We start from the raw sequence: 24,497 nt of genomic DNA, 5'->3' as shown, positions 1-24,497 counted from the left end.
CTTATGAATGCAATAAATATTTTAATGAGGCTAAGGATTTTAATCTGCAATAGCATAACAAGGTTACATGACAACATTATGGTCAACTTGAAAATAATGTCTGTTTACCTGTAGCAGTTGTTTGTCGCTTAAATTCAGCAATCTCTGCCTTTGCCTGACTTTGCAAAGAATACAAAGAATACCAGCCCTTTTCACAGTCATCTTTGCTTCTGGACAAAAGTGCGAAAGGTGCATTTATTTGCACACATATATTTTCCCACACATCTTTTTTAGTTTTTGGGGTTATCCCAACCCCAATTTTTCCCATGATTATGTCCTTGTTTTCATGAACAAGTTGGGCAAGTAAGAGTTGTTCTTGCGTCCAGTTTGGTTTTCTTTTATGTTTACATGCCTTACTATCACCCATGATTATTCTACCTTGTTAATAAAAAGGCTATTTCTATGCATATCCGCTAACTGTATATGAGGAGCGCACATGTAAGAGGCTGAAGACATACATGTTTAATTAGTGACACTTAGCCTGCATTTTAAAATCATTATTTTAATATGGCAACATTTTTTATTTTAAAACCTTTATTTGAATATGATATAATATTGCACGTTACAATATTTCTATGAATAAATGTCTGACAGAGACCCCTCTCATATCAGCCTATAGTTAGTAAGCATGTCGACATCATTCATAGCAACAAGGTCAACCCCGCCCTTACCTTTAACTTAAGACTTCTCTCTATTCCTGAGTAAAAGTTTGTCCCATCAGCTTTGTGAATAGGTTTTAAGAGAAAACTCTTAGCTAAAATCTTTTACTGCTATTTAGGAGAACTTTTAGTGGTAAGCTGAAATGTTTTGTGGTTACAGGCTCTGATCATTTGTACATAATGTAATGACATTAAACTTGTTTTTAACATGATAGTTTTATTCTAACATGTACTATAATAATATGTAATTAGCCCCGAGATAAATGCTGTCAGTGAATAAATACATAGATATGCACCAGTTATTAGTAATACCCAATAATCTAATGGTAGAATTTTCATTAAGTTAGTTAGAGGTTTTGGGTTCTAATCCGCCATCACATGAATTTTTTCACTGCTTATTAAAATTAAATATGTTCATCACTGATCCTATATCAGAGACACATTTGTGTGTATTTTGTTTTGATTTTTAACCGGAATTAGTCATAAGGGGTGGATTAAAGCACTCACGTGTGAACACTGAGCACGAGCCGCATTGAGAAAGTTCCGTCACTAATTAACGTCGTAACGAACATTAAGCATGATTTCAGAAAAAAATACAGATTCCAGCGTCAGCACCTTATTTAACAGAAAGGAATGTTTCATCAGCATTAGGCACGTCCATGCCGCAAGAAACACTAACACAAGCAATTATGAGAAATATTTTTATTACAGCGGTCTTCAACAGTAAAACCAACACAATAGTGTTAAAATGTACAGTTTCACAGTTTCGTCCTTTCCAACGCTGGTCGCGATTTCTGTCTAGGAGTTATTTGCCATCTGACTATTTTTTATGATCACGCATTGATGGATCATAGAGATGTTTGTACAGGCGAACCTGTTCAGTCAAAACAGCTTTAAAATTGTTCGTGATCAGTGCGGTGACACATGAACAGGTCACTCGAGATGCCGTGCACACCACCACGCGAAATGGTTGATTTCACAAACCCAAGGGAACTTGCGGACACATATAAATCAGTCTTTACGTTGCACAGATTTAGGAGCTAGTTTTAGCGCTAAAACGCTTTGTGAAAAACTCTTAGAGCAAAAACTTAGGAGTCCTAAATTTAGGACTGGCACGCCCATTATTTTTAAGATTTTCTCCATAATCGGCAAGTTATGAGCTACTTTTAGCCTTAAGATGTTTCGTGAATACGGCCCTGGTCTCCCACCGGCAACCCCCACTGGTTTAAATTAACCAGTTTTCTTTAAAAGTTTTGTTTCAAATGGATGAAGAATAGGCTTCTAGCCTATGTAATTTGCACAATCGGTGAAATTCTGAATAGAAACAGCCATTGTGCACACAGTTTTATTGGTTAAAAGCCAGTGGAAACAGCTTTTTTTATGCATATTCCCTTTGTCTATAACAAAACATCCAAAACACACTTTGCTTATTTATTGTATTGAAATAATTTACCTCAGAATCTCCAGCTGACAGTTTGGACTCTTCAGTCCATCAGAAAGAAGCTCCACTCCAGAATCCTGCAGGTCATTGTTACTCAGGTCCAGCTCTCTCAGGATGTTTGAGTTTGAGGATTGTAGAGCTGAAGACAAACTTTCACAGGACTGAGTAGTGATGTTACATCCACATAGCCTGTGTAAAAAACAACTATATTGAAAACAAGTCAATGGCCTTTTTTTAGATTTTAAATTTATGTCTGAGTAATTCAGTTCTTCATAAAGCACCTGTTACAGCAATGCAGGAAAGGGAAGAGTGAAACCAATTACAGAAAGTTTATATTAATTGAAATTCACAAATAAAATGTCCAAAAGGGTCCAAACACAGATAAAAATATAAAGGAAAAGAGGTAGGTGACTGTGGCCAAGTATGGTGACCCATACTCGGAATTTGTGCATTTCACCAGTGAGCAGTGAACAAACACACTGTAAACACTGCTGTACCTTCTCCTCTCGATCCCGCGGTGGTGGCGAATCCATGCCCCAAGTCTGGATCTGAGGAAGCAAAGCGTCGCTCACAAACTGAACTCAGTGCGAAAGACCCAGAGATAGAGGAAACCCGGAAATCAGTGGTGGCAGCGAAGACACAAGATGTCGTAGTCCCCTGAAGAGCAATACCTCCCATCTCTGCGTCGCCCATCTCAGAGTCGCTGGGAAGCATTAACCAAGCGCCCAGTCTGCATGCAAGGAAAAGCCCAGACGTGTACGGGTGGTGAAGGGTGCTTTCCACGTCTTAGTGAGCTCTTCATGGGACGGAACTGAATTGGCACTGGGAGCTGGGAGTTGCGTCCAGAGCCCAGAAACCAGTCATCCAGCCTCGAATGCTCGGGTGATTTTTGCACTTCCAGCCTGATGCTCTTGGTGGCTCAGAGGAACATGGCCATCAGTTCGGCATCTGACTGTGACTGGGCAGCTACCGTGGAGGGGGACCTCATTGCAAACGAGAGGCTTGACCTTAGCATAGCCATGGAGCTCAAAATAAGGGGAAGAACCATCCACGAGGGGCAAACACGTTGCCGAGGAAATTCACTCTTTTAGCTGGTATGCCCAGGGAAAGACCACAGCACAACTGTGCACTCAGTGCAGTGCTTTGCCGAATGCAAATTGAGATTTTCTTTGATTCTCACGCAGCCAAGGGCAAAAGCACTTCTTTTCTTTTTCTTTCTCTTTTTCTTTTATTTTCTGCTTTATCAGGAGGCAGCTGTGAAGCTATCGGCTCTGAAGCAAAAATCTGAATGAGAGGATGCACACTGCCATTTTATATACCTGTATGAATGGGGGAGTGGCCTGGCATGCAAATTCCACTCGCCAATGTTCATTGGCCTTTTCTTCTTAAGCTCAGAGGTGATTGGGCTCCCAAGTGAAACCCCATAGACGTCTGTCAACGTAATGTTGAACGTGACTGACTGAGGGGGAACTCAGATCGCTTTTGTAGGCTACTGAATGCACATAAATGTAGAAATATTTCATTTTTCAATCTCTTTTTTTTAATCAAAATTGCAGTTTCTTTTCTTTCTTTTTTTTTTAACCCTCTGGGGTCAAAAAACACCCCGGCGCGGTTTGTGGCAGTTTTTCTGATAATGCCAAAAAGAACTTCAATTACTCTGTCATTTCTGATCATACAGATAAACGCAATACATCAATCTGTATGGAGTCTACTTTTATTTGTGTACACCCATAACAACAACACTCAAAACAAACTGGGTGTGCAGTCTGCTGCATTGTTCTCTGTGATCGTCATTAACAAATGCATCAATAAAATGAACTGAATACTCCACAGAGACATGAGAGACACGGTGTGAGGAGTAAGATTAATACTTCCCTCAGAGGAATAGCCTGATGCGATGCACGGCGAGATCCACCGAAGCAGTAAGTCTTTTTTTATTAGCATACTTACGTTATGAAGTATGTTTGATTTCATTGCATCAAAATGTTTCATGATGATTTTTTAATGTTCTATAAAATAAAAATGACACAATATAAAAGTAATAGTGTTTAAACTGTAACACTGAATGATAAAGTCTAAGATTGTTTAGACAAAACTACTGTCATATACTCTGTTCACGAATAGATGTTTATGACGTGCTTAACAACAATAAATTAGTTTCCCAGACATAAAATGGTTTTGTATTGTATAATACATACAAAGCATGCATGCTTATGACTATAAAACCATATTTATTCATTCATCGTATAACAATAGGATAATATTGGTTTATTATTAATACTCTGTTACATATGATTAATATTCATTTTTTTAATGATAGTCTTAAGCATGTGTGAGTCTATGACTACAAAAGCATACTATATGTATATACTACAGATGCTTCTGATAGTAACATGCTTACAGATGTTCTTTTCTAGTGATCTGATACCTGCACCACAGATGAATGCTACATGAATGCCACATGAAGAGTGCTGTACCAACATCCGATGTTTAACTACACTGATATTTTATGGTAAAACAATTTCCTGGACTACTGATGATGCGTTTTGTTTCTTGAATCCATGGAAAGAAGCAGCAATCACTTAAATATCAGGTATAATTTACTTGTTTCACTTGTTGAACAGAATTGAGAAAACAGTTTTCAGGAATGACACAAAGTCTGTTCACGTCTCTATGGTTAGATCAGTGTAGTCAATAATGTGCTTTTGATCTTCATTATGCATGTTTGTATTACACTGTGTTGTAAATAAAATACAAATAGTCTAAAACTCCATTCTTTGAATCTCTCATTGTTTCTACCTGACAGTCACAGTCTCATTGATGGGCCATTAGAGGAGGGCCTTTTGTCTCTCAGGTGTGAATCACTACATATACATGGCCGTTGTCACTCCCTCGCATTTTCCCTTTCAATCACAAAAAATGTCTTAGACAATTTAAATCAGTATATTGCTTTCTGTAAACGAGTGAATGAGATGATTCATCTTCTCATTCACATCATCTTGTGGAAAAACTTTTGCCTACCACATCCAGTTCTCAAAAGTCTTGTGAACTAATGTTCTGAATGTGTTTCATGGCCTTATTTCAGTGACTTAAAAATTTAGTTTTTCACTAACCACGCATAAATGTTGTTTTCTCAAAAACACAAATTGTTGTGCAACACAATGTTGCTTGCATAATATTGTACACCCACAGAGGCCGCTTCCACGATAATTGATTGATATGAGCGTTTTACCTCAGATCAGCTGTAACAGTCCGCCCTTATTGTTTCGATGCCTGAGCAGGGATGTAAGTTAGACAAGAATATCTCCGATTGAGGTGTTGTGTTGCTGGATGTAATAATGAACATAGTGGTCGTCACTTATTCCTGACATCTGAGCTGCTGAAGATGCAGTAGATTATGTTTGTTTGTGAAGGGAATGCACCTCCCAATCTACATATATCCGTCTATGTTCGCGCAAATCATTCGCGATCCAGCTTCACAGCAGAAGTGAGTACAAGGGTTTTTTTATGAATCTTTGCAATCGCCTTTCATAATAATGTGCTAATTAGCAAGTTTAGTGGCTAAACGCAGCTAAAGTTAACAGGCGTCACTCCACAGAGAGAAGAGAGGGACGGGGCGAGCAGAGCTCATTTGCATTTAAAGGAACAACCCCTTAGAATAAGATGATTTTTGCAGAGATGATTTTGGCAAGGTAAAAATTGTGTTGTTTTACACTACCATTGAGAATTTTTAACCAAAGTATATTATAGACTTTTCATTAAGACCCTAAAGAATTATATCAACTTGTGGAAAATGGGCATCCGATGACCCCTTTAAGAAGTCAAAGGCAAAATTGCTTTAAGAAGAGTATTTTATTTTGCAAGTAGAGTACTTTTATTTCAGTTCTGAATCAGATTATATTTTTCATTTATCTAATTATCTGCTGTTAAAATGCTAGATTTTTTTTATAATTTCACAATTGACTGAAAGGGCAAACTAAGTTTAAAATCACTGTACTTTTATGCTGTATTTAAAACTGCATTAAGTTTTTCAGTCCTTACGATATTCTGATATGTTGAGCAATAACAAATGTAAGATGGCATTGTAACCAATAAATGTTAACAGCAAGCATATATAGTGGACAGTGCATGTTGAATTGGTAGTTTGATGAAGGGCTTTATATCAGATGACTTTAACCCTTTCACACGTGAGTTTAAAATATTCTAGCTGAGCCCCCAGAGTGAGTTTTTTTTTAGGCGACTGTTATTTAGAACGTATAGCCTTATTGTTTCCATGGCGACTCGTCGTGTTTGTCACGTGACACAACGCAGCCACAATAGCGCTGTATGACACATGTATCACTTTTATATAGTTTTTCCCTTTTTATTATTAAGATTCACAAACGTGCTCACTGTATTATGAAATACCTGATATTCCGATTCTGAAATATGTGCAAGTAAATGTATTTTGGAGGTTTAAACATTTTTATAATGAGCGTGTTAGTTGATCTATGCCGAGTGATGGGCGCCGCCATGTTAGTTCACGCTGAATCGAAGCTGTCGGATTTACAAAACGCAAATTCATCCTCTCCTCCCGAAAAACATTAAAGTAAGTCTCTGGTGAGCTTGGAGAAGAGTAGAGTAAACTTTATAGTTATCTACACAATGTGTATATGATATCAATAAAACATGTCGTCAGATTTGTTATCATTATTGCCGCTTCTATAGACATCGGCGTGTATTTTGCTAACTGTAAATGCATCGTTTTACTAGGGCATATGTGTATGTAAATGTCTTGTACTTAAAATAAGCATTATATGGTTGAAAACACGGAATAGTTGCAATAATATGACAAGCGCTCAGCGCGTTCGATCTGGCTCAGTGCCAGCCAAAGCGCCAAAGCAGATTTGAAGTCAGCAGTTGATCACGTGACGCGCTGAACGTTCGAATCACACCGGTGTGATCGTACGCTCCAGGGACCAGCCAAGAATGATCACACTGGTGTGATCGTACGCGTGAAAGGGTTAATATACCTAACCATTTGATCATGTCTGGTTGGATCATAACCGTATGGTAACCTGTGTTAACTCTTCTTTATTAAAAGCTTCATAACATAAAATCATCCCATGTAATTATTAACAACTGTAGTGTGAAATAACAGAAAAAAGTAGAATTGTGCAAGTTTGAAAGTTGAGACATGATGTCTACAGCGGACAGATTTGGCATTCTGCAGGCATTGTGCTCATCCCTAAGTTTTGGTCATTCATACAGTATGTACTTTTTATTTTTTTACTTATTTCATACTGCAATAATAATCAATATTATTTTATTCACGAGTTCGCGCTTACATATAATAAACAGCGTAAAAGTTAAGCGTATTTGGCGTGCTGTCCGGGAGAGGGCTCCGAGCTCGGTAATCATTCCCGAGCCGGGGCACTCCCCCTGCCCAGGGAGAGGGGTCCGAGCTCGGCATTTGGCCCGAACCCAATAAGCGCTCCCCCGAAAGGCGAATGATCGCAGGACAGCAGCCAGATAACCCCCCAAAATTTGCCTAGCTCGGGCTGAAGGGATGCTGGACGTTAGTAGTAGCGGACATAGGTGAAAATACGGGAGGAGCTCCTGCGGGCACTGCTGGGAAAAAAAATATAGAAAAGCCTCCTGTGGGAAAGGAGCTTGTGGCAGTGGGGAACTATAAATGACGCTCCTGTGGGTGTGGGCACTGCTACGGCATTAGGGAGATGAGCGGGGGGCTCCAGCGGGAGCGGGCATTGCAGCGGCATTAGGGAGATAAGCGGGGGGCTCCTGTGGGTGTGGGCACTGCTACGGCATTAGGGAGATGAGCGGGGGGCTCCAGCGGGAGCGGGCATTGCAGCGGCATTAGGGAGGGAGCGGGGGCTCCAGCGGGGGGGCAGCGGCATTAGGGAGGCGGCACAGCTGTAGGGGCAGCTGTGGCAGTGTGGGGAAGGAGGCGAGAGAGACACTGAGGGGATGTTGAAGCGGGGATGAGCCGTTGCGGAAGGGAAATTAGAAGGGGTGGCTAGAGATCAAGTGGACGGGAGTGGGCTGGCGTTAAATGGGTTGGCTGACTAGGGTTTGGTGGGCTTCCTTGATGAGGGAGCGATCTGATCGGATATAGCTCTTGAAAGCTTCTGATGACCAGCGACCAAGTGCTTGGATCTGCTGTTGGGAGAGGCCTTTTTGGGCGGCTGTGGTTGCTGCGCCTATTCGGAACGAATGGCTGGAAAAGTTGTCGGCTGGGGTACCAGAGAGAAGCAAGACAGACTTAAAGTGCTTTTGGAACCAGAAGCGAGTGGCGGGGCGGTTGAAGTCATCTGTAAAAAGGGGGTCGGAAGGGAGTTTGGATTGGGATTTCCTGAGCTGGAGGAAAGCTAGGAGGGTTTGGAATGGTTGGATGGGCGATCGGAGGTTAAAAATATAAATAAAATGGCCTTTCTTTGTTTGGTCTGTCTTACTTTGTTTTATGAAGTAAGAGATGGTTTCACCGTCTAGCACTGCTAGATCGGAGATAGTTGGGTGGATGGCGGGGTTGAAGCCGGATGTAATGGCGAGCTCAGAGCATCTGAGGAAACCGAAGAAAGCCAGGATAAACATGGCGTCTAATGTGCGGGCAGTATGGATGGAATGGTAACCTTTACGGAGGGTAGAGATGCATTTGGTCAAAATTTTTAAAGTGATAGGTTGTCTGGGGTCTGGGCGGTTGGGCTGGGTTTTTTGGATACCTTTGATGAGAAGGGAGGTCTGTGAATTGGTTATATGGGGTGAAGGCGAGCCATATAACAGTTTGTGGAAAAACTGAATTCCGCTTAGGTATCCTTTAATGGAGCTGGCTTGGAGGTTTTTATTGGTGTTGAGATGGGAGATAAATGAGGTGACAGCGAGCAGGGAAAAATCAGGGAAGGGTAAACTATAGGCAGAGTGGAATATTTTAAAACATTTCCATGCTGTAAGGTAGAACTGGAGTGTCCTAGGGGAGACAGCTTGAAGAATGGAATTAATGGACGCTTCGAGGAGAGGTCTCAGAGGGTGGTTTACGGGAATATCAGTTCTGAATAAGGAGAAACTGGGGTTGGGAGCGGGTCCGCCTCTGGTGCCAGCGATCTGAATTTCTGAAAGGCAAAACGAGAGAGAGAGAGTCAGCAATTTGATTTTTTGACCCGGGAATGTGTTTTGCGGTTATAATGAATTGGTCACAAGCCGAAATCCAAATCAAGCGTCTTAGCAAAGGCATTAGTGCGGGGGAATGGGAACGACCTTTGTTAATGCAGTGCACGGTAGCTTCGTTATCGCAGTGGACGATAATGCTGGTGGCAGACCACTCTTTGCCCCATAGGGAGGCTGCGGCCACTAACGGATAAAGCTCGAATAGCGCTGAGGATGAAAGCTGCTGTGGCAAATGTGCCAGCTGGGGGGGCCATGTGGAAGCGAACCAGCGGCCTCTGAAAAAACCTCCGAACCCGACGGAGGGGGCAGTGTCGGTATATAATTGGATATCGATTGGAGAAGAAATCAGGTTGCTATAGAAGAAAGATAAGCAGTTCCATTGTTTGAGGAAGGATATCCATAGACTGATCTCGTTGCGGCACGAGTCAGTTATGGATATGAGGTCCTCTAGAGCGTGGGCGGAGGATGCCAGGGAGAGGAGGTGGGAGATGAAGGGGCGGCCTTGCGGGATGATGCGCATCGCGAAATTTAGATGACCTAGAATAGATAATAGTTCGCGTTTGGAACAGCTAGATTTGGATAACAGAGTGGAGGCTACCAGGATCGTCCTGTCAATTTTTCTTTGGGTAGGGAGGCCAGGAATTTTTGAGAATCCAAGTTGATGCCCAAAAATTCGATGGAAGTGCTAGGACCCTCAGTTTTGTCTTGGGCGAGGGGAATCCCGAGCTCTGAGAAAAGCTTTTGGGTTGTCAAGAGGTGTGCGGCTGGGACGGAGTCTGGGGGCGAGATGAATCAGATAGGGTATGTTGTAATTGTTGGAGAGGATCCAGCAAATTGCCTCTGACAATGTGTCGAAGATTTTAGGGCTGCTTCTGCAACCGAATGTGAGGCGGACAGCGAAGTAGAATTTATTCTTCCAGCGGATGCCGAATAAGTGCCAAAAAACTGGGTGGATGGGCATTACTTTAAAGGCGGAAGTAATGTCGACTTTGGCCAGCCAAGCGCCGCGACCTGCCTCTTTAATCAGGGTGATGGCTTGGTCGACATCGTGATAATGGAGAGAGAATTCTTCGAGTGGAATGAGGCTGTTAATGCTAAGGAACGGGGAATTATGTGGAGATGAAAGATCGATTATGAGGCATTTTTTTGCCTGAGAATTTCTGGTGGCTACGCCAATAAGGCTGACCCGAAAAATGCAGAAGGGAGGGATGGAAAAGGGGCCGATCATGAAATTTGCGTCTATTTCTTTTTTGATTAGGAGGTCAACTGTTTCGGGTTCGGTGAGGGCGGACTGGAGATTTGGGCAGATGAGACTTTGGGAGGGGAGACTTTCGACACCAGGGTGGAAGCCGTGTGCGAGACCTGAAAGAACATAATCTGTAAAATGAGAGTCAGGGTGGTGAAGCAATTCTGCAGACAAACGAGAAACATTTACAGGGGTCGATAAATAATTTTTAGAATTTTTATTTGCAGCTTTTTGGACAGGACAAACCAGACGGGCGTGAGCACCGCCACAAAAGTTGCACACGTGCATGAACCGGCAGCGTTGTCTTGTGCACCTGCCGCTATTAAAGTCGGTGCAGACCTGGCTGTCGGAGGAAGATGGGCGGCGGCGAAATGTGGGAGTGGGTGTGGCTGGGGTATCCATAAGGCGCAGGACATAGCTGGTGGATTTGGGTTGGGATGATTCGGGGCAGGGAGGAATGGATGGATTGATGAAAGGGCAGTTGATGGTGGAATGGGAAAAAGAACGGCAGACTGCGCAAGAAATGTTGCGGCAGCCCAGGAACACTTTGTTATGGAGCTCCGTGTCCAGAGCCCCCCAGTAAGGACACTGGTTCCACTGGGCTATGCGGATGGCACATTTGGCGGAAAACAACTTGTGGTAAGTGTAAAAGTGGGAACCTCCGTATGACAGCGCGAGCTATCTCACGATAGTCGCTGAGCTCGCGTCTCCTGTGGGGAAAAGTGGCGCAGATGACTTCTGAATAGCGGGTGAAGGCGATGGTAAATTCGGCAAATGACAATATACGTGACAGGTTGTGCGCTGAATTTTTGAGGGTGACTGAAAAATCACCGCAATTGATTTGGCGATCGGCGGGTGAGGGTGAAATTGGAGACAAGAGGGAAAAAAGATCCACGTCTGCACCTGCCAGAATTTGGGTCCTGATGGAGTTGGGTACGGGGGGCGGTTCCAGCACAAGAGCGTTTGGCAGGGCTGGAAGGGGCGTGGCTGAGGCTAGTGAGAAGGGAGAGCGGGTTTGAGGAGGAAAGGTAGCTGCCGTAACTGCTGGCGGGGGCATGCTCACGCTGTGGGCATTTTGTGGGACGGAAGAAAAAGGAGGAAAAAGAGGAGGAATGGCGGGCATTGGAGCCTGTGTGGTAAGAGGCAGGCTCACGCTGGGGACAGCTCCTGGGGCGGAGGAGAGGGAAGGGAGAAGAGGTGGAATGGCGGGCATCGGAGCGTGCGTGGTAAGAGGCAGGCTCACGCTGGGGACAGCTCCTGATGCAGAGGAAAGGGAAGGGAAGAGGGGGGGTATGGGGGGCACCGGTGCTTGTGCCATTAGCGGGGGAAGGCTCGTACTGCGGGCCATGGGTAGGGGACGGGGTTGGGAGAATAGCGGGGCAAAAGCTGCGAGCGGGATTTTTCCGCCGGTGGGGGCGGGCTCACGCCACTGTGGCGGCTTGTGGAGGCGAAGACCGGCTCTCCGCCGGCATGAGCGGCGAGCTCCCGCTCGGATGATCTAGGAGGAGGGCAGTGGCTGGCGGCCGCGGCCTTGGGGGTGTGGCCCAGGCTCGCTGATGGTCTATCGCTGCGTCCTGATGGCCGAGAAGCCGTCCTCGGAGGAGTGGTGGTTTGCTCGGGCCGTGAGTAGGGAGCGCTGCGGCCCGTGCATGCTCTGCCCGAGGCCCTGGAGGGAGGAGTGGAATTTAGATTCTCCCCCGCTTGAAGAGAAGCGTAAAGATCAAGGAGATCCGCTTTTGTTGATCGGCGGGGGATGATGACGCCGGAGCTGGCGAGATGGTGGTGGAGATGGTGAGATACGGCGCCTAGAAGTATGAGCGGCGGTGGCGCGGGAATGCATCGCGGGCTCGGTTGGAGGATCCTGCGAAGCGCTGGTGGCCTGAGAGGCGGCCTGGATAGAGGCTGGAGGAGCAGCAGGATCCTCGATATCCAAGGAATATTCCTCGATTTCGATCTCTGACATGTTTGAGGCTATTGGACGTGCCAATGCTGAAAAACTAGAGATAAATGAAGGTAGGACTGCTTGGCTATTTAAAGGGATTCTGTTGAGGTGCTTGGATACGGAGTGTGATTGCTAATGGTGAATTGGCCATGTTAATTATCTGTGCGAGCTCCTACCGAAATTTGTTAATAAAACATCACTTAATGATCAGGTCAGTTTAATATATGGTATCAGACACTCTCCATATGAAAGATAGCGATTCCCCTCCAACTGGAATTACACAAATGAAAATTCAGTCACACTGCTGGAGGCTTTGTGGCTTCATGTAAAATACACATGTTCTATATAAAACAAAAATAATTATGGTGTAACATTATGCAGTGTTTTCAACTCCAGAGTGCACGCACATTTCTGTATTAATAAATAAAAAATAAAGTTATAATAATTTTTTACACTGTCTGCAGACAGCATGAAGCTACAAATGATATTTTCTTACTCAAAGAGTTAAGAGCACATCATAAGAAAAACTCAGACTAATTAACACTCAAAGCACAATAAAATGAGAAACAGTGCAGTTTTCAGTGATTCCATAAGTATAAACACCGGTTTATACTTAATGACATAAGTTTAAATAAATAAAATCATGAAAATTACTTCACAGCTTTGAAGTCTCAGAAGCACAAAATTACCAATAAAAATAACCAAAGAAAGATGAAACACTCACCTTAGATAATATGTGTAGATCTTTCTTTTTCCTCCTCTGAACTGTAGTGTTGAACAGCTCTAAATGTTTTCGCTTCTACAGAACAAGTTAAAACAGGTTAGAACAGGGTATTTTTAGATAAAGTCGTGAGAATCGGAAGAATGACATGTCAACACATGCACTTACTCTGCTCTGGTTTGTTATTTAGAAATGCTCATTCTCAGGAAACAGTGCTGAACTTCCTACAAAGTGGGTTTGCATATTTATGAATATGTGCTTTGGAACATTACATTTGTATCAAGTGGGTCAGTGTTTTCATTCATTTTAAATTTAAAATGAAATAAGCAGAAACATGAAAACTGTGCTATTTGTGTGTTATTTGTATTCTTAAAGGGATCATCAGATGTAAAATTCACTTTTACATGTTGTTTGAACATAAATGTGTCTTGGCAGTGTGTGTAGACATCCACCCTATAATTAAAATCCTAAAATCCACCCAGTGGTTTTTATTTAATTTCTAAAAATAATATCCCCTTTTTAAATTCAGGCCATTCTCATTTTCTTGACTGTGTGACGTCACAAAGACCCAGGCCACCTATGACCATTTTAACTTAGACCCCCCCGATGAGCTGTAACAATCCGGCTGCCATTGTTTCGACTCTGGAGCAGGGATGTAGACAAGAATGTCTAAATGACTAAATGACTCCTGTCTAAATGAATACCGTCCCATAGCACAGACTCCAATCATGATGAAGTGCTTTGAGAGGTTAGTCATGCACTATATCAAAACCAGCCTCCCCAACATACTCAATCCACTCCAGTTTGCATACCGTCCAAACCGCTCTATGAATGAAGCAATTTCCTCCACCCTCCACCTGGCTCTTACCCACCTAAAAAATAAAGACTCCTATGTTAGAATGCTGTTCATGGACTTCAGCTCAGCATTCAACACAATAATCCCACAACAGTTCATTAATAAACTAAACCTTCTGGGCCTAAACACCTCCCTCTATAATTGGATCCTGGACTTTTTAACTGGAAGACCTCAGTCAGTCCATGTCGGCCACAACACCTCGAGCACTACCGAGACAAAGTGGCACAGCTGGCTGAATGGTGTGGCGCTAACAACCTGTCCCTCACTGTGAGTAAGACAAAGTGAAAGACTCCACCCATCCCTTTCAAAGTCCCTTCCGGCTATTGCCATCAGGTTCTGGAGCATTAGAGCCCACACTGCAAGACTACTCCACACGCACCACATGAAAACTGTTGAAAACCTCAAAAACATTGTGCAATTCTGAGTGTGCTACACACAGGTGAGTGGGCTGAAAAAAACACCTGTAGAAAATAAACTCTTTCCCCTCTATATGCACCAGACACTTTCTTACAATCATGTTGTAAGGTAGGCACTGTGCAACTCTGAGTGTGCTACACACAGGTGAGTGGGCAGAACAAACCACCTGTAGAAACATACTCTTCTCTCTATATTTATTAACACTCCATGTTACAAGGACTCAATAAGATAACACAAATGTTTACTTGTGAATGCACTACGAATGATATTGCACTACTTGTTTCTTAACCTTAAATACCTCTTTTGACAATATCTTGCACAACATTGTACAGTATTATGAAAAGTACTTGTACAGTCTATCTTAGGTTATGTGTATAGTCAACTGTTTATATGTACAGTTAGATTACCGCTTCTGGTTATGTTTATAGGTTATGTGTAGAGTCAACCGTTTATATGTATAGTTAGATTACAGCTTCTGTAAATTAGCTATGTATAGGTTTAAAAATTGCTCTTACGTTTATTGTTGTATGTTTATATTTATGTTTATTTATGTAGCACCTTGGTCCTGTGAGACATGACATTTTGTTGCACTGTATGTCCACACATGTAGCGGAATGACAATAAAGTTTTACTTGACTTGACTTGAGGTGTTCTGTTGTTGGATGCAATAATGAATACAGCAGTGAATATTGCCAAAATAGCTGCATTGCCAAGTAATGCTTTGTCTAAACCTGCTCTCAGTTTGAAACACTCATGAGCTATCAGACATTCTCCATATGAAAGACAGCGATTCACGCCTTTGAAGCCACCACAATGCAGCTGAACTGTCCCAAACCCCAAACCCCTCCAACTGAAATTACACAGATGAAAATTCAGTCACACTGCTGGAGGCTTTGTGGCTTCATGTAAAATAGGCATGTTCTATTTAAAACAAAAATAATTATGGTGACATTAAGCAGCGTGTTTTCAACTGCAGAGTACACGCACATTTCTGCATTAATAAATAAAAAATAAAGGTATATTAATAATTCAAGTTTATCCATGCCATATACTGACCACGAACTCGACTAACTTTGCTAGTCTTTGTGTCTGCAAAGAAGAGAATGGCTTGTCATTTCTTTCACTTCATAATAATAAAGGCACTTCTCAGGTTGGCGGCACTGGTGCAAACCTGATCCCTTATGTTGTGGTAACAGAGGAAAGAAACAAATATCTGCTTTATTTTATGTACTTCCACAATAACAACAAAACCTTACAAATTGCTTTTGTTTGCTTGGCTTTGTGCCGAACCTTATGTCTATAGAGAGCTTGAAATGTCTACTTTAATAAAACAATCGAAAAACAAATTTGTTTTTATTTAATTCGTTTAAATGCAACAAGAGGTACTGTACAGTCTTTTCCATCTGAGCTCATTATCTGTACTATTGTGCTCACTCCCAGGCGCAGGCAGCGCAGCCTATTCCTTCAGTGTAAAGCCTGGAACCAAGAAGAACAATGCAATGCGAAAAGCGGCTTGATTCAGCTAAAGATATAATTTAATAATATACAGTAGTCAACATTTGAAGTAGTTCATCAAAGTTGTCCTAAGACAACTTTGACAGGTATTGTTTTGGTTTTAGGACATCTTTGATAAAAGGATCCACTTCAAATGTTGAAACTTTATGATGACATCATGCAGCTAATTTAGTTTTAATGTGCGCCTAGAACAGCCGCAGATAAGGCATTAAGTGCATGACACTGCAACCAACTTAACATTGTACATAATTTAATGTAGCAATATGGTCAGTTTTTCTAGATCAGTTTTAATCGCGTAATAGATTTGAACAAAGAAATTGCATGCTACGCACAGGCCGTATTGGCCATGACTTGACTGCAAATACAAATACAAAAATAAGACAAGTAATGAAAACATGGTACTTAATAAAAGTATCACCCTTTTTTAAAATATACGAACACAGAAAATACTTTTTTTTTAAGTGGGGAAAGAGCCTCTCACTCTCCCATTTGGGCAACATGACTCTTGCGGTGCTTTTCCACTGGCATGTAGCGAGCAGAGCGAAGCGAGCGTTTTCCATTCATTCCTATGGAAGTTGCACTTAAATGCTCTTGAGATGCATTATTCGATTGAAAGCGGCACGGAGAAAACGTTGAGAGCATCTTTTGTACCATAAATTTCACATGCCCCAAAGCAGTGATGTTGTAGCATTGCCGGGGGCACGGAGTGTGGATTTGACGCTGTAGTGGAAAAGCACCATTACGCAATGCCACTGCTTTGGGGCATATGAGATTTATGTTAAAAAGCCACTCTCAACGCTTTCTCCATGCCGCTTTTAATCCCATAATACACCTCGAGCATTTATGCTCAATCTCCATAGGGATGAATTGAACACGCTCGCTTCGCCCTGGTCGCTACGTGCCTGGCGACATGACTCTTACGGTGTAATTCCACTACAGCGTAGCGTAGTGAGCGGAGCGGAGCGTTTTCCATTCATTCCTATGGAAGTTGAGCGTACACGCTCTTGCAGTGCATTATGGGATTGAAAGCGACACGAAGAAAGCGTTGAGAGCGACTGAGAGCGTTAAAAAGGTGGGGCATTCCTCAACTTGATGCAAATATCGAGCGAAAAACGCCGGGCGACAACCAATCGCTGTGAAAGTAGGCAAGGCAAGATTCTGACGTATGTTTCCGAGTGTTTGCGGAACTAGTGGGCTACTGAGCTGAAATCACATACAATTAAAAAAAGTCCTGCGAAAGTAAATGCATGCTTTCATTATATGCAATTGGATATGTGAGCAAAACTGTATTTAATTGTCATTGTATATAATACATGTATTTTGAAAATGTATTCCTTCACACTTTGTTTACACAAACATATTGTAATAAACTTTTTTCCCGTACTGCGTAACCATGTATATGCCCCTGTGTTTGTATTGATTATTTTTTCAAAACAACCATTTAACAGTACACATGTGATAAATGTGTCAACGCGATGTGTTCCGCATGGTTAATTTGCAAGCAGCACAATGGAAGAGAAGCTGATTGTTGCAGTGTCGTCTTTTCCGCCACTGTATGATACATCTCTGTATTCATATAGAGACACAACAGTGAAAAACGAAGCATGGCGCAAAGTGGCAGAGGCTGTCGGTGTGCCTGGTAGGTTTAAAAGTAGTAAAAGTGACATCTGTTTTTGTTAAAATCTGCAAGAAGTCATAGCTACAATAAAAGCCAGCCTCTCGTATTTACAATAGGCTATTGATTTTTAGTTTTTAATATATAATACTGAACTGAAATCTAAACATAGTTTTATGTAAACAACAGACAAAAGTAGATGGTTCCTCTCAAATAAAAAAATCAATTCAGTAAGACTTGCTTTTGAAGGACTGAAGACCATTATCCCTAACTAAACAGAGATGTTTACATATTGTTACAAATAAAAATAATGCAAAAGTATAGATTATAGGATAAGCAAGTTTTCATTGATCCACCAATTATTATACTATACAATGACATTTTGTTTTTCAAATGCTATATTAGTAACTCTTTTGGGTAAATAACCCTTATATAACCATCTTTTTAAGTATCATTCTTTATTATGGTACTTTTATTTCAGAAGCAAAACGACATTGCAATAAATATTTGCTGTAAAACTTATCAGGTGCATCAAACAAGACATTACCTACCATTGTGATAAGAAAAATAAACTTGATATGATAAATATAAATAAAGAAATAACCTACAATAAAATTAAACAATACATCTATGTTAATGTTGATACATTTGCATGAAAGACTTATCTTAACTGTTAATGTATCCTTTGTAGTAAATGTTTGATGATAAGTTGACAGAATTTCCTTTTTAAGTGATTTAACTACACATTCATACAATGCTTTTATATTTACCATATCTAGCTGATGTTTGCAAAAAAAATGGAAAGGACTGAGAGATGCGTTCAAAAGGGACAAAAACAGAGAGAAGGAGGCCAGCAGGAGTGGAGCTGGGTCAGTGGCTTATAAACAGTGGAAATACTCTGCAATAATGAGCTTCTTAAACCCATTCCTGGAATTCAGAGAGACCTTTAGCAACATGCCAAAAGTCATTCAACCCTCTGCCACCAATACATTGCTTGCAGATTATCCAAACATCCAATGTAAAGAAGATAGCCCATCCAGCAAGCTCACACCACAATTACAGGATGGCCAGCACACACCAGAAAACCAAAGCAGAACAGAATGCCCAGACAGTCAGCATCAACAGCACCTAGGAAGTCAGTTTCATCTGGAAAACTGTCCTGGCTCGCCTGCCAGTGTGTCTAGTTGGCCAGTTTCCCCTATGCCTTCTCACATTGCTCAGTGCAGCCAGCCCTCAGGACCCCCTGCTGCAGGCTCTGGTACAAGCTTACAACCAGAAGAGTCTGCAGATAACCAGCCAAATGCCAGTCAGTCTTTCTTAACTGAGCCTCAGAGAAAGCGAGTCAGGAAAGAAAAAATTTCATGCTTTGAAGAACGTATGCTTTCAGTAGTAGAAAAGGCATCCATCCCTGCTCCACAAGTACAACAAAATTATGATGAGGATGAGCTTTTTCTTCGAAGCATTCTCCCAGGCCTTAAAAGGCTACCCGCACAAAAGCGATCAGAGGTGAAATTTCAGATGCATCGTCTCCTTTATGAAGCTGAGATGGAAATTAATAGAGCAGTTAATTAGAGTGCTGCATAAAAAAGGGGGAAAACTTTAATTAAGTCTTGTTTACCCAGATTTATGTTCATGTATACATCCAGGCATGGCATGCCCTATTCTTATTTTTTATTATTACCTGTGGAAAATCATTAAAAAATGACATTTCAAAGATAAATATTGTGATCATTTCAATAATATGTGTCCTATTAGAAGCAATTGATCTGCATGACTTAGCAGAACTCGGAATACTTAAACACATCCATGTTTTGGTAATTTACTTATAGCAGCTTTATCATAAAAAATGCTTCCATCTACACTCTAAAAAACTACTGGGTAGTTTCAACCCAAATATGGAAAAAAAACACTGGGTTAAAAATGTAATGTCAAAATGTAACCCAATGGCTGTATTTGTTGTTATTTTACCCAAATTTGGGTTGAAACAACCCAGCAGTTTTATGTGTATGTCTACCTTAACAGTACTGCTTATAATAGCACAATTGATAATAACGCTGAACATTAAATTTGAAAATGTATTGGACTTGTGATCTTAAAGATTTTTAATGACCACAATTTTGTTGTGGAGAAATTACATTTTATGTGATTATAGTTGACTGTAAAGTTGATTTGAGTTACATTTACAGCCCATTTAAATGTAACTGACCAGTGTAAACCACCAAATCAAGAATACATGAAATGTGTATTACTACAGGTCATTAGGAAATATTTGGTTCTGATACGGTTGTGTGTAAAAGCCTATATGAGAATATACAGTCTATTAAGACATAAAAAAGAGTAACTTGTTACTGCATATAATAAAAGTGCTGCAGGGGTGTATAAGTTTCATTGAAAAATAAATAAATAAATAAATACACAGAGAAACAGTGCTTCAATATTCTTACCTGCACCAGTGCAGAGTAAAATTGTTAGTAAGATATTTTTACAGGTGTTTTACCTGTATTTTGGACTTCATTGCATTGTGTTTTAGGGTTCACAGAAATGTCCATAAAATTACTTTGATAACATCCAGGTAGTAAGCTGGCACTTGTTTTTCTGTTATTTTACACATTTTATTTCTTACAGTGTAGAGAAAAACACAGATACCCTATAAAACTTCTTCAATCAATACTGTTTAAATAGCCCTAATGGTTTGAAATGTAACATAGTATAAAGGTGAACCTGAAAAGAAATGAGAAGAAATGAGCTCAAAAGAATTTGGAATGACATGAGAGCGAGTAAATAGAAGTATTTCTGTCTGACTACAACATTTCCTTTACACACAAAAGGAATATTTGCTTTTTTGTGAGTATATTGTGAGTAGCTCTTAAAAGAGCTGTTTTTTTTGGCCAGCTAGCTACAGCACAAGATGTTGCCAGGGCACAGAACCCTCTGCACTGAAGTAAGTTGAAAATGCATCCCTGATGCTAATGCCAACATGCGCAGCATTGTTGCTTCCCAGTCTTCCCAGACTTGGAGCTTCTTGCAGTGCTGCTGACCCCTCTTTTTGCCAGGAAGAAACACATGGGCGGTTTCTGGTCCCTCTTTTAGGCATCCTCAGAAAGTTATGGAGGATGCAGGTGGCCTTCACACATACCTCTGCCTTTGCTGGGTTAATAGTGAGCAATCGACGGTACATACGCCATTGGCTTGTTAGTATGCCAAAGGCACACTCCACAGTCAACCTGGCACGACTGAGACGATAGTTAAAAATACGTTTTTCCCTGGAGAGATTGCACCCAGGAAAGGGACGCAGGAGGTGTCTTTGTAGGGGAAATGCTTCATCCCCCACAAAGACATGTGGCAGTGGAGTGCAGTGCTGTGATCCTGGTAATGCACAGTCATGTGGGAGATCAAGGGTGCCATTTCTCAGGGCTTCACCAAAGGCAGAGTTGGCCAGGGTCCCACTATCACTGTTCCGTCCATATCCGCCAACATCTATAATACGGAACAGGTAGTTTGCATCCACAACTGCAAGAAGCACCATAGAAAATGTACCCTTGTAGTTGTAAAACATAGACCCTGAGTTTGGAGGGGCCTGGATAACAACATGCTTGCCATCGATGGAACCCACACAGTTTGGGAAGTTCCATCGCTCCAGAAAACCTGCAGCGATGTTGCTCCATTCCTGTGTGGATGGCACAGGCATATAATCATCCAACAGGCCACTCCCATATAGCCTGGGACACTGTACCAACAATGCATGCCACTGTGCTGACACCCACACGGTAGCTGTAGCTTATTGTGGTGAATGAATCACCAGTGGCAAGGTAGCTGCAACAACAGAAATATGACTGTTACAAGAGCTGTGCAGTTTTTGTAATAAAATGAATGCTAAACAAATAAATTGTTGCTACAGCTACAAAAAGAGGTTATTTTCTAATGAAATTTGTTTTCTTAACAGATCCATCACAGAAATCACACCTTGCCAAAACACTAACCTAATGAAAAATTTAAATATCAACATAATACAGCATTAAACATTGATAAGTCTCTCTGTTTTTTCCTTTTTCTAGTAAAAATGCATAAAATAACACTTTATTTCAACATTTCATTTCATCTCTATACCCATGCAAAACATGATGGCAAGGGAAAGCTTTACAAAACACAAATAAATGAATCCATGTAATTTCAACTGAAATGTACTAAGTAAACTGGATCGACAATTAATTAATTAGTAACTTTTTGGATTAAAAGTAGCTAAAATCTACACTGAACACAAATGTCTTTCGAATAACTTATGAATTCCCTAGGTCCATATATTTAAGTGTAATGTCAAAAGTCCATTTTCCAATTAACAACTAAATAAGTATAGACCTGTAACACACAAATCAAATATCACATGATAAAATAATGGGCATCACCGTAGGCAAATGGCAAGGCGTTCGGCTGGGGGAATTGCCGCACGAAAGGTCGTATTCTGCATCGCTATCCTGGGTGCCAGTCTGGCCAGCAGCTCGTCAAACTCTGTCTTGTTCAGCCTGAAATAACGCTGAAACAAGACCTCGTCGAAACGAAGTTCCTGGACCAAACAGTGGTATTCGCCGTATGACCCGCGGCACCGGCGAATAGGATGCACCCAGAAACGATGGCGGCGGCGGTGGCGGCGCCGTCTCCTTCTCATATAAAGAACAGTGATAATTGCTATCTTCGTTATATAGTCCATGATGACAAGTGACAAACAGTGGTGGATTGCATTTTATAACCCAGCATTTCCGCCCAAAATTGGTTAATTTTATTACTCTAGTTCATTAGAAGGCACGTAATTAAAGAAACCTGTATGATTTGCCAAACATTAATCAGAAATGCTATTTTACTTGGTTATTTTCAATAATTTATGTTATGAACATTATTATAGCATGTTACTGTTATACTGCATGCGATCATGTCTGGAATGTAAAAAATACACAATCATAGGTATGCATTCGCAACAGTTTAATCATAGCAATGAAGGCAAAAAAAGAAAGTGAAAAAAGGTGTGTTCATTTATTTCACATAAGATTGATGCCTTTTTTGGGGCTGTTTCACTCGTGTGTTTTATGTAGGGCTGTCTGTACAGGCAATGGTTCATCACTTTGAATTGTAGGTTGTACCTAGATGGCGATAATAAAGTGTGTAGTTTGCGAACCGCCGTTAAAAGAAGACGACGAAACCCAAACAGGGTGTGAACATAGTTTTCAGAGGCGTGCTCTGCCCGTATATTCACACGCCCCAAAGCAGCGGCGTTGCCGCGTTGCCGGCGGCACTGAGCGCAAATCTGACGCTGTAGTGGAAATACGGCGTTACGCCGTATTTCCACTACAGCGTAGCGAGCAGGGCGAGGCGAGCGTTTTCCATTCATTCCTATGGAAGTTGAGTGTAAACGCACTGCGCAAGCGTTTAAGCTTATCTTCCATAGGAATGAATTGAAAACGCGGTTACCATGTATTTTCACTGGCACGTAGCAAGCAGAGCGGTGTGGGCGTTTTCAATTCATTCCTATGGAAGCTTAAACGCTTGCGCAGTGCGTTTACGCTCAACTTCCACTACAGCGTAGCTGAGCGGAGTGGAGCGTTTTCCATTCATTCATATGGAAGTTGAGCGTAAACGCTCACGGAGTGCATTATGGGATTGAAAGTGGCGTGGAGAAAGCGTTGGAGCGCTCACTGCCAATAGAAAACAATTCAAAAAAGCAGTGGCGTAGAAATGAATGGAAAACGCCCGCTCCGCTCTGCTCGCTACGTGCCAGTGGAAACGCACCGAGCGGAGCAGAGCGGAGCGGGCATTTTCAATTAATTCCTATGGAAGCTGAGCTTAAACGCTTGCGCAGTGCATTAGCTCAGCTTCCATAGGAATGAACTAAAAAACGCCCGCTCTGCTCGCTACGTGCCAGTGGAAACGCACCATTACAGTGCGTTAATTCATTCCTATGGAAGCTGAGCTAATGCACTGCGCAAGCGTTTAAAAGAGGAGGCCACTTCCAAAACAAAGATTCACATATAATGTACTCACTCCATTGTCATTCAAGATGTTCATGTCTTTCTTTTTTTAGTCTTGAAGAAATTATGGTTTTTGAGGAAAATATTTCAGCATTTTTCTTCATATAATGGACTGATATGGTGCCCCGATTTTGAACTTCCAAAATGCAGTTTAAATGTGACTTCAAATGCGGTTGTAAATGATCCCAGCCGAGAAAGAAGGGTCTTATCTAGTGTAATGATTGGTTATTTTTATTAAAAAAAATAACTTTTTATATTAAATACTTTTTATTCTTAAATGCTCATCTTGCCGTCCTCTCGTTGAAACCTGTATATTCTGGCTCAAGACAGTTAGGGTATGTCAAAATATCGTATTTTCTCCCTCAACTTCAAAAATAATTTCAAAATCATCCTACATTGCTGCAGAAGTACCGACCCAGTCTTTGCAAAGTGAACATGCAAAGAAGATCAAACACCCTTAACAAAAAAGGTAAAACAGCAATATAGAGTGATTTTGAAGTTGAGGGAGAACATGAGATGGGAGTTTTCCGACATACCCTGTCACAAACCGGAAAAAAAAAAACAGTCCAGGCAGAGTGAGACAAGCGTTTGACATTAAAAAAGTATATAAATTGTATTATTTTTATGAAAATAACTGATCGTTACACTAGATAAGCCCCTTCTTTCTCGGCTGGGATCATTTACAACCACATTTGGAATCGTTTGAAGCCGCATTTAAACTGCATTTTCAAAGTTCAAAATCGGGGCACCATAGCAGTCCATCATATGAAGAAAACTGCTGAAATGTTTTCCTCAAAAAACATAATTTCTTTATGACTAAAGAAAGAAAGACATGAACATTTTGGATAACAATGGGGTAAGTACATAA

General features: G+C 41.4%; 1 protein-coding gene and 1 long non-coding RNA gene across 2 annotated transcripts in view; both read right to left on the bottom strand.

Moving 5' to 3' along the window:
• Nucleotides 1-13,284, bottom strand: part of LOC127158772 (uncharacterized) — a 30,940-nt gene extending 17,656 nt beyond the window's left edge. The window contains exons 1-2 of the long non-coding RNA XR_007826267.1: nt 13,213-13,284; nt 2,152-2,328 (exon numbers count right to left, since the gene is read on the bottom strand). This is a non-coding gene — a long non-coding RNA (uncharacterized LOC127158772). The remainder of the gene's footprint in view (nt 1-2,151; nt 2,329-13,212) is intronic.
• LOC127158771 (stonustoxin subunit beta-like) overlaps nt 1-24,497 on the bottom strand; it is a 77,097-nt gene that overhangs the window by 18,526 nt on the left and 34,074 nt on the right. The window lies entirely within an intron of this gene.

The sequence above is a fragment of the Labeo rohita genome, unplaced genomic scaffold (genome assembly GCF_022985175.1).
Source record: "Labeo rohita strain BAU-BD-2019 unplaced genomic scaffold, IGBB_LRoh.1.0 scaffold_170, whole genome shotgun sequence".
Taxonomy (NCBI): domain Eukaryota; kingdom Metazoa; phylum Chordata; class Actinopteri; order Cypriniformes; family Cyprinidae; genus Labeo; species Labeo rohita.
Note: the sequence above shows the minus strand (reverse complement) of the source record. Positions and strands in the feature narration are given on the sequence as shown.